Source organism: Sciurus vulgaris (assembly GCF_902686455.1).
Source record: "Sciurus vulgaris genome assembly, chromosome: 11".
NCBI classification, from domain to species: Eukaryota; Metazoa; Chordata; class Mammalia; order Rodentia; family Sciuridae; genus Sciurus; species Sciurus vulgaris.
The window spans coordinates 37,612,539-37,626,443 of NC_136472.1; the positions used below are offsets into that span (position 1 = coordinate 37,612,539).

General features: G+C 41.1%; 1 long non-coding RNA gene across 1 annotated transcript in view; it reads left to right on the forward strand.

The window, feature by feature from the left end:
- The first annotated feature begins 3,256 nt into the window (after window positions 1-3,256).
- Window positions 3,257-13,905, forward strand: part of LOC306640076 — a 60,173-nt gene continuing 49,524 nt past the window's right edge. The window contains exon 1 of the long non-coding RNA XR_013757733.1: window positions 3,257-3,368. This is a non-coding gene — a long non-coding RNA (uncharacterized lncRNA). The remainder of the gene's footprint in view (window positions 3,369-13,905) is intronic.

A 13,905-nucleotide genomic window follows, 5' to 3' on the forward strand; every position in this document is an offset into this window, starting at 1 on the left:
TTACTCCCTATCAGGGGTTAATGCACTGATTGAGTTAGGGCTCTCATAACCCAATCATTTCACCTCTAAACCTTCTTGTCTTATTTCACCCATGAGGAGCTTTTGGAGCACACATCAAACCTAAACCCTAACAGGGACCTAAAGGCAAAATAAAAATACGACTCAGCTGAAGTTGGAAAGTCAATCTCTCCTTATAGCCTGTGTTCCTCAACCCCTGGTACCTGCCCCACCAAGGACTGCCACCTCCCTGCTAGAACGTGCTGGTTATATGGATGGTCATCCAGTTGCCTATCAAATGCATGCCCACCCCAGACCCTCCCCACACCCTCTCCTAGGCTGCTGGAAGGGATGAAGGGTGGGGCTAGAATACTGCCTTCCTGCCTGCCAACCTGACTCAGTAGCCACCTCAGGTGGAGTGGTGGCAGGAATCTGGCAGAGGGGTGGAGACTTGGAGACCGAACACCCAAATGGGACAGAACAAATGGAGGACGGGCAGGACCATGAGCAAGCTCCATTGTCCTGTGAAACTTTGCTTACAGAAGACAAATTGAAAGACAAATTTAAAAATGCAAAGCAGCAATGGCAATACATTAAACAAAAAGCAAGATCTTCTGAGTGTGGGTTCCTGAGCAACTGCACCACCTGTGTCCTGATGAGTCCGGCCTCCTCGCCCAGACATTTTTGTAGGGGATGTTTTCCATACGAGCTTCAATACATGTGTTGGTCATGTGTTAAGTGTGTGCAATGCTTGGTTGAATGCTATGGAAGAGCTTAGTGCTTATATTGTAAGATCTTTGGGGTGGTGCGGGGGAGGGTCAGAAATACTTTTTTTCTTTTTTATCCCAAAGCACCTAGAACGACGCTTTAGACACACGGCGCACTAACAGCTATCCACAAATCACATATTATATCACATCTTGAAATGCTGAAAGATAATATTCTGCTGCACATATGTGGAGTTGAGTCACAGCTTTGACTGCATGGCAATGTAGACTTTCTGACCAAAAAGCCTCATGTGGCATTTGAGAGTCTCTGATAGAATGGGTAACTTCAAGAGTCAACGTGGGAAAAGGGATTGAAGAGGGAGGTTTCTGAGAAAGATGTTGTTTGCTGGCTCAGAACCTCAGCTCACATCATTGATGCATATGCATCATAAAGCAATTTAGATTCTTCAGGGAGAATTAGGTAATGATGTACATTTGGAAATTATAAGAAAAAATGGAGACACGCCTTAAATGTTGTGGTTAAAAGCTGGAAACCACAACCTCTCAGCCCCTTAGGTGGAGACTTCTTAATAACAAAATCCTCTCCTGACTCCATGAATAATTACCTGGAAGTAGGAGCCCGAGATGAGATTCTTTCATTCTTTCTGGTTCCGATAACTACTGGGTAGATTCACTGGCTCCCTGCATTTTGAAACCTTCATGCTAAATGACTGCTAGAAGTCATGAAGCCAATGGATGGAAATAGCCCTGCCCTCTGGGAGAAAAGAGAATCTTGAAGGGCTCTTTTCTCATCCTCTTACAAATACCAATGAGGCATTTTTGCATCTCTGCCAGTTGCTATGGAGACCAAGTAGAGAACACATGTAAATATTGGGCATGCGTGAGACACGCAGAGGGCCTCCCGTGCAATGTGGTTCCTCTTTTCCTTGGCTTTTCCCTTTCTGGCTTAGAGCAGCAGTTTGCAGCCACATCAGTGACTACTGCGGTTTCAGGCCTCAGACGCGCTCAGTTTAAGGAACTCCTCTATCATGAGGGACTGAGGAGGACCCAATGTTGAGGGTCATGAGACCTGAGTTTGAAATGCTCTTCTGCTACTTTTTTGGTAGCAGAAAGTTACTTCAGCTCCCTGAGCTTCCGTCTTTCCATCTGTAAAATGGAGAAAAAGAAAGCCTTCGTGTGGGGGAAAAATGAGCAGCGACTCGCATGGGGAGGAGGAGAGTGGGAACAGACAGGACAGACTTTGTGAAGTTGAAAGCACCGCTGCATTCAGGAGCACTATTAGGTAATTGCTGGGTACTCCCCAAGGCTTGTCAGATCCTGGGCCTTATCTGAGCACCGGCATGCAGAAACCGTGCTGGCCCATTTCTGGAGTGAGTGGTGAGAAGTGTCCTCTCTCGTTTGGTGTGGGTGCTTCCAGGCCCTGCTCTAAGGTGAGCTTAGAGGAATCCAGGCCTTGGGGCCTTGCTCTTGGCCTCCTCTCCCTCCACTTTGCCCAGCCTCCAGGTGAGAGGCCCCATCTCCCAACCTTACATTCTCAAGAGAGCAGAAATCTTCGCTGTCAATCTCTTCTGACCCCCTTCGAAACAAACAAAAGAAAAACAAAACCCCAGCTCTTTCCTTTACAACCGCAGTGCTAAGCAGCCAACCGATCCAGCAAGGAGAACCTCCTTAAAGAGGCGCAGAGGACCAGAGAGTACGAGCGAGCAAGCGCAGGTTTGAATCCCAAAGGCGACCCCTCTCGCTCCAGCTCCACGTGCCACTTTTTCTGGGGTGTGGGAGGAGGAGGGGCGGAACCGAGGATCCGGGTGTCTTCCTTGCTGACTGATCGCATGCTGCCACCCACGCGCTCGGGAGGTCTCACCGGAACGTTCCTTCCGTCTCCTTGGTAACCGACAGGGTGCTGTGGTGACGGGAGGAAACAGCACAAACAGCCCGCAGGGCGGGGCGGGGCCTCGGCGGCTCTTTCCACCCTTCACTCCGTTCCGGAGTTCTAGATTTGTGCTTGTGATTTATCGTTCGGTGGCTCCCAACGAACAGCGACTCCACGGGTTGGCCCTGGGAAGCAGCAGCGAAGCACACGTTTCTGGTGCTACGCCATCGTGGAGGGGAGGCCGGGAACGCTGAGCCTCCGGGCTCTTGCAGCCCAGCCCAAAGGCGCCAATCGGCCGAGCAGAACTCACCAGGCAGGAATGTGAGAGCGTGTGCGTTGCAAGGGAGCGAGCGGGCGAAGGAGGCTGGGACAAGGGGAGAGCCCGACCAGGTCAAGAATTCCCCACATTCTCTTCCCTTGACACCTTGACACGCCACACCCTCAACTGCCCATCCGGGAGGGGCGGGGTATATACCAGAATATATATGTATCTCAGAGTTGCCATGAAAAAGGGGACCGTTGATTGCATTTTGCAATTTTTCGTTTTGTGTTTGCCAGGAAAAGGAAGAGGATTGAAAGGGAGAGGGAGGAAGGCCATGTTATCGTCAATACAAGAAGGGGAAAGAGAGCTGGGAACTTCATTCATTCATTTTGAAAATATGTGAGCATTCACTACAGACCAGGCGCTGTTTCAGGTGTTGGGGAGCCAGCCGTGTACAAAATAGGCAGAAATTCTGGAGCTCGTGAGAGAAGCTTACCATCTAGTAAGAGAGGTAGGCAATCAAAATTACACATTTATTTTAAAAATTGCCGCAGAATTACAAATCAGTAAATGATAGCGTGCCACACACATACATGAATCTGAGCAGCAGGGTGGGGGGCGTGGTTCAAGATAGGAAATCCAGAGTAGTCCTCACTGCTAAGATGGCATGTGGTCAAGTCTTGACAGATAATGCGAGCTGTTGGTGCTGGCTTGGGAAAGAACGTTCCGTTGCCAATCAGGAGGCTGCCATGGCTGAAGCAGTAGAGACGGGGTGCAAGCAGGGTGAAGCTGGAGTGAGAAGCGTCAGATCAGGAGGCTTGAGGGCCACTGAGGAACTTGGCTTTTCTTCTTCTGAGTCAAATGGGGAACCATTGGAGGTCTTAAGTGGCGAAGTGACATGATTCCACTTCTCCTGGGGAGAAGTGTGCAGAGCTGCAGGGAGGAGAGATGTGTGTGTGTGTGTGTGTGTGTGTGTAAGTGGGGGAGGCTTCTGGTACCCTGAGTCTGAAGTCTGCTCCCACTGTTAAAAGGGGGAATTGGAAAGTATTAGAGAGGCTAAAAAGCATGAATACCACCAGAGCTTTTGGATATGATCCTGACTGAAAGAAACTAAAAATGGGACAATTTGGGGGGTGCAGCGTTAATTAATGGTGTTCACATACCACCTCAAATCATCTTGGCTTTTGCCAGTGGCTCATCTCCCACTCCTTGGAAAATGTGGTCTCCAGAGAAGCCAAACACTCCCTACCTAGAGAGGCTATCATTTACTCAGGCCAGGAGGGTCTTGGCAGGCAGCTGCTATTCAGATGATTTAAGAGACCCTAATCTTGATCTTCCTTAATGGTTTAGCTCATAGGTTGGACTAAACTTCAAAATTAAAATATTTTATTCAAGTGCAATGCGGTCACCAATTCATTCACTACTCTTGGATGTGCAAATTGTACAACTCCTTTGTTTTCTGTGACTGATCAAATCTCCTGTGTGCTCCCTCAAACGAGTGCAGTATGAAAGAAAATACCAGACTTATACGGTTGGTCAGCGTATCTTGATCTCTCATAGCCTCTGGTCCTTTGATATTAGCACCTGCATCTGAGGTTAGAGGAAGTGCCATTACCATGTGGCTATAGGTGTGGAAATCAGCATGTGACCTCTGGTCTTGGTAAACTCCTCTGCTGGGTGTCTGGCTTAATTCCAGCCCAGAGCTAGTGTCCCACCCGCAAGGGGTTTCTGGTCCAGTTTGTTCACTGGCATGCAATGGTGTCCACAGCCGTGTGACACTGGCACATCATTGCCCCTAGATGTCAAAGTGCATGATCTCGGTAGGCTCCATTCCCAACCTCAGGTCTTTGCATCTCCAGTGGTCCCTCATCCACCTCTGACCTTTACCATATGTCACATGGCTACCTATGAAGGTCCTCCTATTGATACTGCACTATCTCACTCATGCCTTATTAGACTGGGTGCCAGGACAAATGTGGGGCTTCTCCCAGGTGCTTTCAGCCTCTTCAACACTCTGTTCTTACTTTCCCAGTATCCTTTTTAATACTTCTATAGCTCCCTTGACCCTGAGGAGCAGGGGAGGCAAAACCCTATATTTGAAAGTCTTACCTTGCCTCCACCTCTCTTTCCACGGCCTCCTTCTTGGACAGGAAAGAATGAACTTGCCCTTTCCACCCTTCCTTTCTGATAAGAACTTGATTTCCAACATACCCTTCCTCTTCATTAAATGGCACCTGTCCTGTCTGGTTCCCTGGTGGGATCAAATACGCCCTTAGGGAAGGAGACACTGAGGCAGTATTGAGCATGCCAGAGTCTTCTGGGCATCTTGGTTCCTTTGGGCTGTTAGAGTACCATACTGGGTGACTTGAACTGCAGAAGTTTATTTCCCACCGTTCCAGGACTAGAAGCTCAAATTCAGGGTAGCAGCATGATTCTCTGAGTTTCTGGTTGCAAACTCCTGCTGCTCACAATATCCTTGCCCTGTGGAAGGAGTGAATGAGTTCCCTGGGGTCCCTTCTGAGGGCACCGATCCTGGGCGCCACCCCCATGACCTAATTACTTCCTAAAGACTTCACCTCTGAGTATTTCCACATTTGGCTTGGGGCTTGGGATTTCCACATTTGGACTGTAGGGTGGGATCCTGAGTCCATTGAATTGGGGAATAACACTTGTGAAGATAACATGGGGAGGAAATAGACTTGGTCAGGTAGAGCATCCAACCACAGTGCAGACCTGAAAAAGTTTGGGCCAACCCAAAGGGGAATTCCAGAACAAAGATTGCTTGTTTGAGGAGCTCTGTTGTGAAGAAATGGCCATTTCCTGCCACACACTGTGCACTTAGCCATTCCTAGGGGCTGCCTGAGAAGAGGATAGCTCAACCTCAAAGGCAAGGTGATGCTAAAGTGCTACCAGCCCAGGCTGGAAGCTGGCCACGTGCCTTGAAGCTGAACAGCAGCTTCTTTCTTAGAGGGAAATCCAATGCCCACCTCCATTACTACCACAATGGTGGAAAGGTTGCTGGAGAATGATTGACAGGGAATAATGAAAATCCTATTAGTTAATACTTTGCTAAATTTTTTACATATTACCTATATTCTTAAAGGCATCACTGTACATAATCTTAGCCCACATCCTCTTCATTGCAGGTGAGGTTTACCCACTGTGACCACAGCAGAGAACAAATTACACAGATTTGACGTCTCTTGAACTTTTCCCAAGAATCTTCACACAATATAGGGCTGGCATGATGCTTCGAAACCATGAGCATGACCCCCACAGAGGCAGGCTGTTTTTCTAAGAGGTTTTCTGTAAAACCCCAAAATGTCCATTTTAATGCAATGTTTGGAACCAGTAAGTATGAACAGTATCATCTAAACCCAAGTTTTAACCAAGACAACACTGTGTGTGCTGCCAGGGAAATTTCAGTGGTTTGTTGATAGCAAACCAACATTAGTGTCACTAGTGGTGATAGACAGCTGCAAATCTATAGCAGAGAAACCTCCAGTGAGTCAGAAGCCAATCACCCAACTGTCTGCTCACCAGGTTTCCTTCCTGTGAGTCACTTTAAGAAGCTCAACTTCTTCTTTCTCTTTCCAGGGGTGGTTAGTGCCACATTTTAGTTCTTGGAAATGGGATCGATGCAACTGGTCCCCTCCCAGTACAGCTCTTGGAATGGAAGTGGTAGGAGATGATCGTAGGTGAGAAAGGTGGTATGTGGAGGGAGAAGCAAAAGGAGCTATAGGTCTAGAAATTTCTTGCTACTCTGTGAGTCAAATGTTGTTTAATTTGATCATAAGTTATTATAGAGTTGCCCAGTTTCCAACGAATAGTTCTATAGAGCAGGGAAAGAAGTTCAGTTTTAATTGTTCCAAGCAAAATGCAGAACTCCTAGTAAAATTTGAATTTTGAATAATGAATAATTTTTCGTATAGAAAGATCCCATGTAATATCAGATATACTTAACATTAGTTTATTTTTTTAATTCGTTTACCCAAAATTCAAATTTAACTCTGTATTTCATATTTTTACTTGATAAATCTGGTAACCCTACCTGGGAACTATTTCAGTTTCAAGGTCATCACCTTTGCTGGTTGAGGGTGATGAACTACCACAGTGAACAGGAAATAGAGTGGATAACTCCATCGTCCTATTATCTAGCAGAAGATCCGGGTTATTTGGACTTGATAGTTCATTCCTTCTGGGATGAGAAGGAGCCTTCCCAGCTCCTCTCAGTACTGAGCTGTTGAGATTGACCACTGATGCAAAGCCACCAGAAGATCACCGAAATTGGACTTGCTGTCCCTGCCTTAGTATCTTCTATGGCAATGTGAACTCAAATCCCACAAGCCTCGTGAGTTCCTTTCCCCTTAATTCCTGAAGTGTTGGTCCTGTCAATAGGACTGATATTTTGCATGGTCTCTGCCTATACCTGAGGCCTTGAACTCTAGAGTATTCAGTGTGGTCTTGACATTCTGCCTAGACCTTACAATTTGTCCTTTCAGAGGCCCCCTCAGCCCATGCCCAGGTGTATCTGCAATCCAAAATCATCACTGGCACTGTAGTAATGACCCCAACCTCACTATCTTCTAGAACAGAGGTCACCAAACATGTTCTGTAAAAGGCCAGGTAGAATATAGTTTTGGCATTGCAAACCCTGCAGTACCTGTCACAACTACGTGTTCTGCCATGGGAGGATATAAACAAACATGTGTTCCAATAAATCTTTATTTACAAAAACAAGTCATGGGACATGGCCCAAGAGTCATAGTTTGCTGACTCCAGTTCTAGTTGATCTTGTGATCTTGCTCTTCCTGCTGAAAACTTCCACTTAGACACAGAGATGCTGGTTCATGGAAGCCACACATTTCGCTTGATGTCTTGTTGATAGCTTCTTCATGCTCCCACAAGAAGCTAGTCCTGTTTTAATGTCTTGACATTTTGGTCTTAAACTTGGCAGTTCCCAGTCCTCTTCTCTTCTCCTCTACCAGCCCTGAGATTGAGACACCAGCCTGGTTTGAGGAACAGCACTCTCAAGTGAGCCAATGTGTGCTTTTGCTTCCAGGTTATCTCTGGGATCCATCCTCCCTTTCTTTCCACAAACACTACCTTAATTTGGGAGTTGGTTTACTAATGCTTTGGATTGGTTCGCTCTTCTTTGGACTTCTATCTGAGGAGTTCTCATTTGTCTTTCACTGCTGATGTGTTTTTGCTTGCATACTAAGTCGATGAGATTACTAATAGTACTAGAAATGGTTTTCCCTGTGATAGGTATGGATTTAGAGAAAACCCTTTTCCTTAGATGATTAAAACGACTTTGCAGAGCCAAGCAAAGATGGCTAGTGAATGACTTAGGGCTACACATTAAGTGTTTTAGCATGAAGAAAAATCAACATAATGAATTATATTGAAGCTGATATTTTTTTTCCAGTACTAGAGATTGAACCCAGGGATGCTCTATCACTAAACTACAACCTCAGCCCTTTTTATTTTTTATGTTGAGACAGGGCCTCAGCAAGTTGCCAACGCTATTTGTGAATTTACAATCCTCTTGCCTCAGCCTCCTGAGTGACTGGGATTACAGGCATGTGCCACCCTGCCTGCTTGAGACTGTTTTTAACAGTAATCATATGACTTTAGAAAAAGCACCTGTTTTTATTATGGTGTGAAGATGCAAAGCAGATTTTACAAGCAACATGTGTAAATATGGGAACATGATGAATAAGTTTAAAAAATAGAATATTACATTAGAAAAAAGTTTTGAAACAGCCTCACACAATCCTTCTAAAATAATGTTGAACAACTCTGGCTAATGCTCTGGATCCTTGTGACCACCTTGTTCTACACATCTTTTTATTTTATGGGGTGGGTATTTCTCTCAAAATTTTAGTGCAAATGAAGGTTTTATAAGCCCAAAGCTATTATTTTAAACAGAAAGTTCACTCTAATTTTGGAGTCTTTCTTCCTTCATTTAAAAACTGTTTTCTATTGATTTTCTTTCATAATAACAGATTTTTCAATAACCACTTTTACTCTAATTTGAAACTCTCTGTGATTGCTTCGGAAAAATACTCTTTTATTTATCTGAATGATCTCAAACCATTTAACTACTGTAATTTAATTATGATGACTTTGGAAGAAATCTTAAACTATCAGATCCTAGGTTACCACCATTTTGTGGGGGACTGTGGCCCTTAGGTACCCATCAAATACTAACTGAGACAAATCATTCTGCAATGATTGAGATCAGTAGCCAAAATTTGATATAATTGTTTTGTAGTAGACTGAATATATTTATAGCATACAATCTGATAAATTTTAACATATATATATAAACATGTGAAAACATTATTGCCATCAGTAAAATGAACATATCCAAACTCCTGAAAAGGCCTTAATTCCTCGGTAATCTGTACCTCTTGGGGCTCCCCATCTGCCTCCCATTCCCATTCTCATGCAGCCACAGATCTGATGTCACCACAGATTAATTTGCATTTCCTTTAATTTTACATACATGGCATCACATACTATGTATATTTTTTCTTTTCTGGCTTCTTTCATTCAGCAAAATTGTTTTCATATTCCTCCATGTAGAATAATGACATGTCAGTAGTTCATTCCTTTTTATTGATGAGTAATATTTCAATTTGTTTAGTAAGGGTTTAAAAATAGTTTATCCATTCACCTGCTAATGGACATTTGGATTGCTACCAGTTTAGGGATATTACAAATAAAGCTGCTATGAACATTCATAAATAGGTTTCCTATGCTTTAATTCATCTGAGGCAAGAATCTAAGAATCGAATGTTAGGTGTGTTTTAAACTTTTTAAGGTACAGCGGAATTATTGAATTATTTGACAAGTTATATGCACTATTCTGTAATCTCACCAGTCACGTCTGAGACCTCCAGTCTTTCTACATCCTTATCAATATTATGTGGTATGTATTTGGAAATTTCACTCATTCTAGTATGTGTGGTACTATCTCATTATTATTTAATTTGCATTTCCTTAATGAGTAATAATGCTAAAATCATTTCATGTGCTTATTTGACATCCGATATTTTCTTTGGTGAAATATGAGCTCAAATATTATCTTTTTAATTTTTTTCTTCTATGGAGTTTCGGGAATCTTTACATATTGTGGATTTGAATCATATCATAATTATACAATTTGAAGATATTTTCCATCACTCTGAGCTTGTCTTTTTTCATTCTCCTAATAAGATCTTTTATGGAAGAAAACTTTCTTCATTTTTGATGAAGTCTGATGTTTTTATTTTTCCTTCAATGTATAGTGCTTTGGTGTCAGGTCTAAAGAATTCTTTCTCTAGTTTTATATCTTGATGATTTTTCTCTTTTTTTTTCCCCTTAAAATTTTTGTTTTACGTGTAAATCCAAATCCATTTTCACTTAATTGTTGTGTAAGCCCTGAGTTTTCATTGCTGTGGTTTTGCTTAGGAATGTCCAGGTGTTTCTCTTATTGAGAGGACTATCCTTCCTCCATTGGCTGGCTTTCATAACACTGCAAAAAACTCAGTTGAGCATATCTGTGTTGGTCTCTTTCTGGGTTCTGTTTCTTTGGTCCATTTGTCAATCCCTCTACCAATATCACACAGTCTTGGTTACTCTAGCCACATAATAAGTCTTGAGACGGAGCCAAATGATTTCTGCCACTTCTTTTTATATATAGTTTTAATTATTTTTATTTACCTTTATGAATAATTTTTAGAATAATATTATCTCTATTTACAACATGTCTTGCAGAGCTTTTGAAAGGAATTGTATTAAACCTGTATGTCAATTTGGGGAGAATTAACATCTTTCCTATGTTGAGTTTCCCAATGCATGGGCAAGGTGTCACTCTGTTTATTTAAATTTTCCCAGTTTCTTTCATCAGCATTTTATGGTTTTCAGCTTACAAGTCATGCATATGTTTTCTTACATTTTCATTTAAGTACTTCTCTTTGTAAGTGTTTGTAAGCAATATTGTTTTAAATTTTGTTATCCACATGTTTGTCATAAGTATATAAAGATAAAATTGACTTCTCCATTCTTATCTTGTATCCTCTGTACTCATTTATTAGTTCTAGGAATGTTTTGTGGGTTCTTTGGCATTTTCTACAGACACATTCATGTCATCAGCCAATAAGGACAATTGTATTTTTTCTTTTCTAGTACATACCCCTTGTGTTTCCTTTTCTTGTCTTAATGTATCGGCTAGACCTAGCAATGCTATGTTGTATAAGGTACTACTCAATAAGGTGAACATCTTTGCTTTGTACCAATTTCAGGCGTATTCAGTCTCTTGACTGAATAAAAATGTAAGCTTTAGATTTTTTGTACATGATCTTTAATCAAGTTGAAGAAATTCCGTTTCTGTTTCTCTGAGAGTCTGTTTTTAAACATGAATGGATGTTTTATTATTATTATTATTATTATTATTATTATTATTATTATTATTATTTAGTACCAGGGATTGAACCCAAGGGTCCTTAACCACTGAGCCTTTTTATATTTTATCTAGAGACAGAGTCTCACTAAGTTGCTTAGAGCCTCACTAAGTTGCTGAGACTGGCTTCAAACTCACAATCCTCCTGCCTCAGCCTCCTGAGCTGCTGCGCTTACAAACATGGGCCACTGCACCTGGCTTGGATGTTGAAATTTGACGTCCATTGCTGTGATCACGTGGTTTCCCCCCTCTTTAGCCTGTTATAACGGGGATTACAAAGACTGATTTTTAAATATTGAAGCAGCTTTGCATCTCTGCAATAAATTCCAGTCTTTCATGGTATATAATTCTTTTTCAAATACTGCTGAATTCTATTTGCTAATATTTTTAAAGTGTATTTGCATTGATATGCCTGAGAGATAGTGATCTGCACATTCTGTTTTTGTACTGTCTTCATCTGCTTTATAATCAGGGTAACACTAGCTTCAGAAGATGAACAGGGAAGTGGCTCCTACCTCCACTTCTACTTTCTGAAAGACATTGTATAGAATTGATATTCTTTCTTTCTCAAATGTTTGGTAGAATTCTTCAGTGCTAATATCATCAGGGTGTGAAAATTTCTTTGGGGGAGGAGTTTTTATTTCAATTCTATTTCAGTTCCCTTAATATTTATACAGCTATTCAATTATCTGTTTCACAGTGGGCAGTTGCAGTAGTTTGTTTTGTTTTGCTGTTGTTCTTAGGAATTGTTCAAGTCCATCTAAGTTGCTGACCTTAAGTGTATACTGTTATTCATAGTATTACCTTATTGTCATTTTAAGTCTTCAGGGTTTATAGAAATATCTGTTTCATCATTTATATTGATTATTTGTGCTTTCTCTCTTTTTCATTGTCAATCTTTCTAGAAGTTTGTCTATTTTATTGATCTTTTCAAAGGACAAACTCTTGTTTTTGTTGATTTTCTTTACTTTTTTGTTCTTTATTTCATTGATTTATGCTCTCATCTTTATTATTCCCTTCCTTCTACTTGCATGACATTTATTTTTGCCCTTCTTTTTCTAGAATATTAACTTGAAAATATTTTTTCTAACGTGTGCTTGTAGTGCTATAAATTTTTCTCTCAGGACAGCTTGAGTATTTTGATACTTTGTATCAAGTGCAGTGCATTTTTTTTTATTCTCTTGAGTTTCCAAATGTTTGGAGAATTTTCTGTAATTTTCTAGCATTGATTTCTAGACTACATTGTATGATTTCAATTCTTTGAAATTTAATTTTTTTTGTTTTGTTTTTAGAGAAGGAGACATGATTTATCTTGGTCTATGTCCTGTGGGCACTTGAAAACATGTGTATTCTGTCACTGTTTCCATAGAGTGCTCTAGAAACATCAGTTCAATTCTCTCGGTTGATGGTGTTGGGTTCTTCTATATCCTTGCATTCAATATCCTTTCAATTTTGTTTCTGCTTTTTATCAATTGTTGTGAGGGAGATGCTACAGTATCCAACTATAATTGCTGTTTTATTTCTCTATTCAATAATATCAGTTTTGCTTCGCATATTTTGCATCTCTTTTGTTTAGTATGTGTGTGCACATATATTTGCACACATAACACACATATGTATATGTATATATGCATTAAGGTACCTTTTCAGTGGATTAAATTTTTATAACTATATAATGTCCTCTGATGATTTTCTTTGCTCTAAAGTTGACTATATATACTATTGTTATATTCTCTCCTTTTTTCCTTTGATGAGTTCTTGAGACACATCCTGCATGGGTGAGGGAAAGGGTTCCTGTAGGAGAATGGACTGACTGCCAAATAAAAGCTATGAAATTCATTTATCAGAAATAACAACAGAAGACAGAATTATCTTAAGAGCAAGGGCATGACCGATTGAACTCTCCAGGAGAGCCTGATTCGAACAAAGGAAGGAGTCTATGTTTGGTTTATTCATATCAGTACAGATCAAAAAGGACCAGTAGGAGCTTCTTCCGTGAAAAACAAGATAGGGGATGGAGGTAAGCAAGCTGTTTGGCTCTAGTAGGTCCCTCCCACATCCAATGCTTGTATTTGAATTTCAGCTGTGAACCAATGCAGGATAACCACATGACTTAGGTGGTCTCTTGAACAATTTTCAGTAATTGTGAGTTCCTGAGGCCAGAGCCTACTGCCTAATGACTCAACTACGCTTGGTTCTCATATAAGCCATGGATGGCTCCCTGCAATTAGTGTTTATATGTATGCCTTAGTCTTTTGTTTTCAACTTGTTAATATCTTATATTTAGGAAGTATTTTCTTGTGGATAGCAGATAGTTGGGTCATGTTAGTTAACTGTCAATTTCTGTCTTCTGATATATTTAGGTCATTTATATTTGGTGTAATTATTGATATGTTCAGACTTGAAGACTATCATTGTGCATTTTGTTTTCTGTTTCTTCTGTTTTTCATTTCTCCATTTTCTTTTTCCTTCTTTCTTGTGGTTACTTGAACATTTATATTTATTTGTAGTGTTTTTGAGTATATCTCTTTGTATAGGATTTTTAACGTATTGCATTATGTATATATATACATATATATATATACACATAATTTATCAG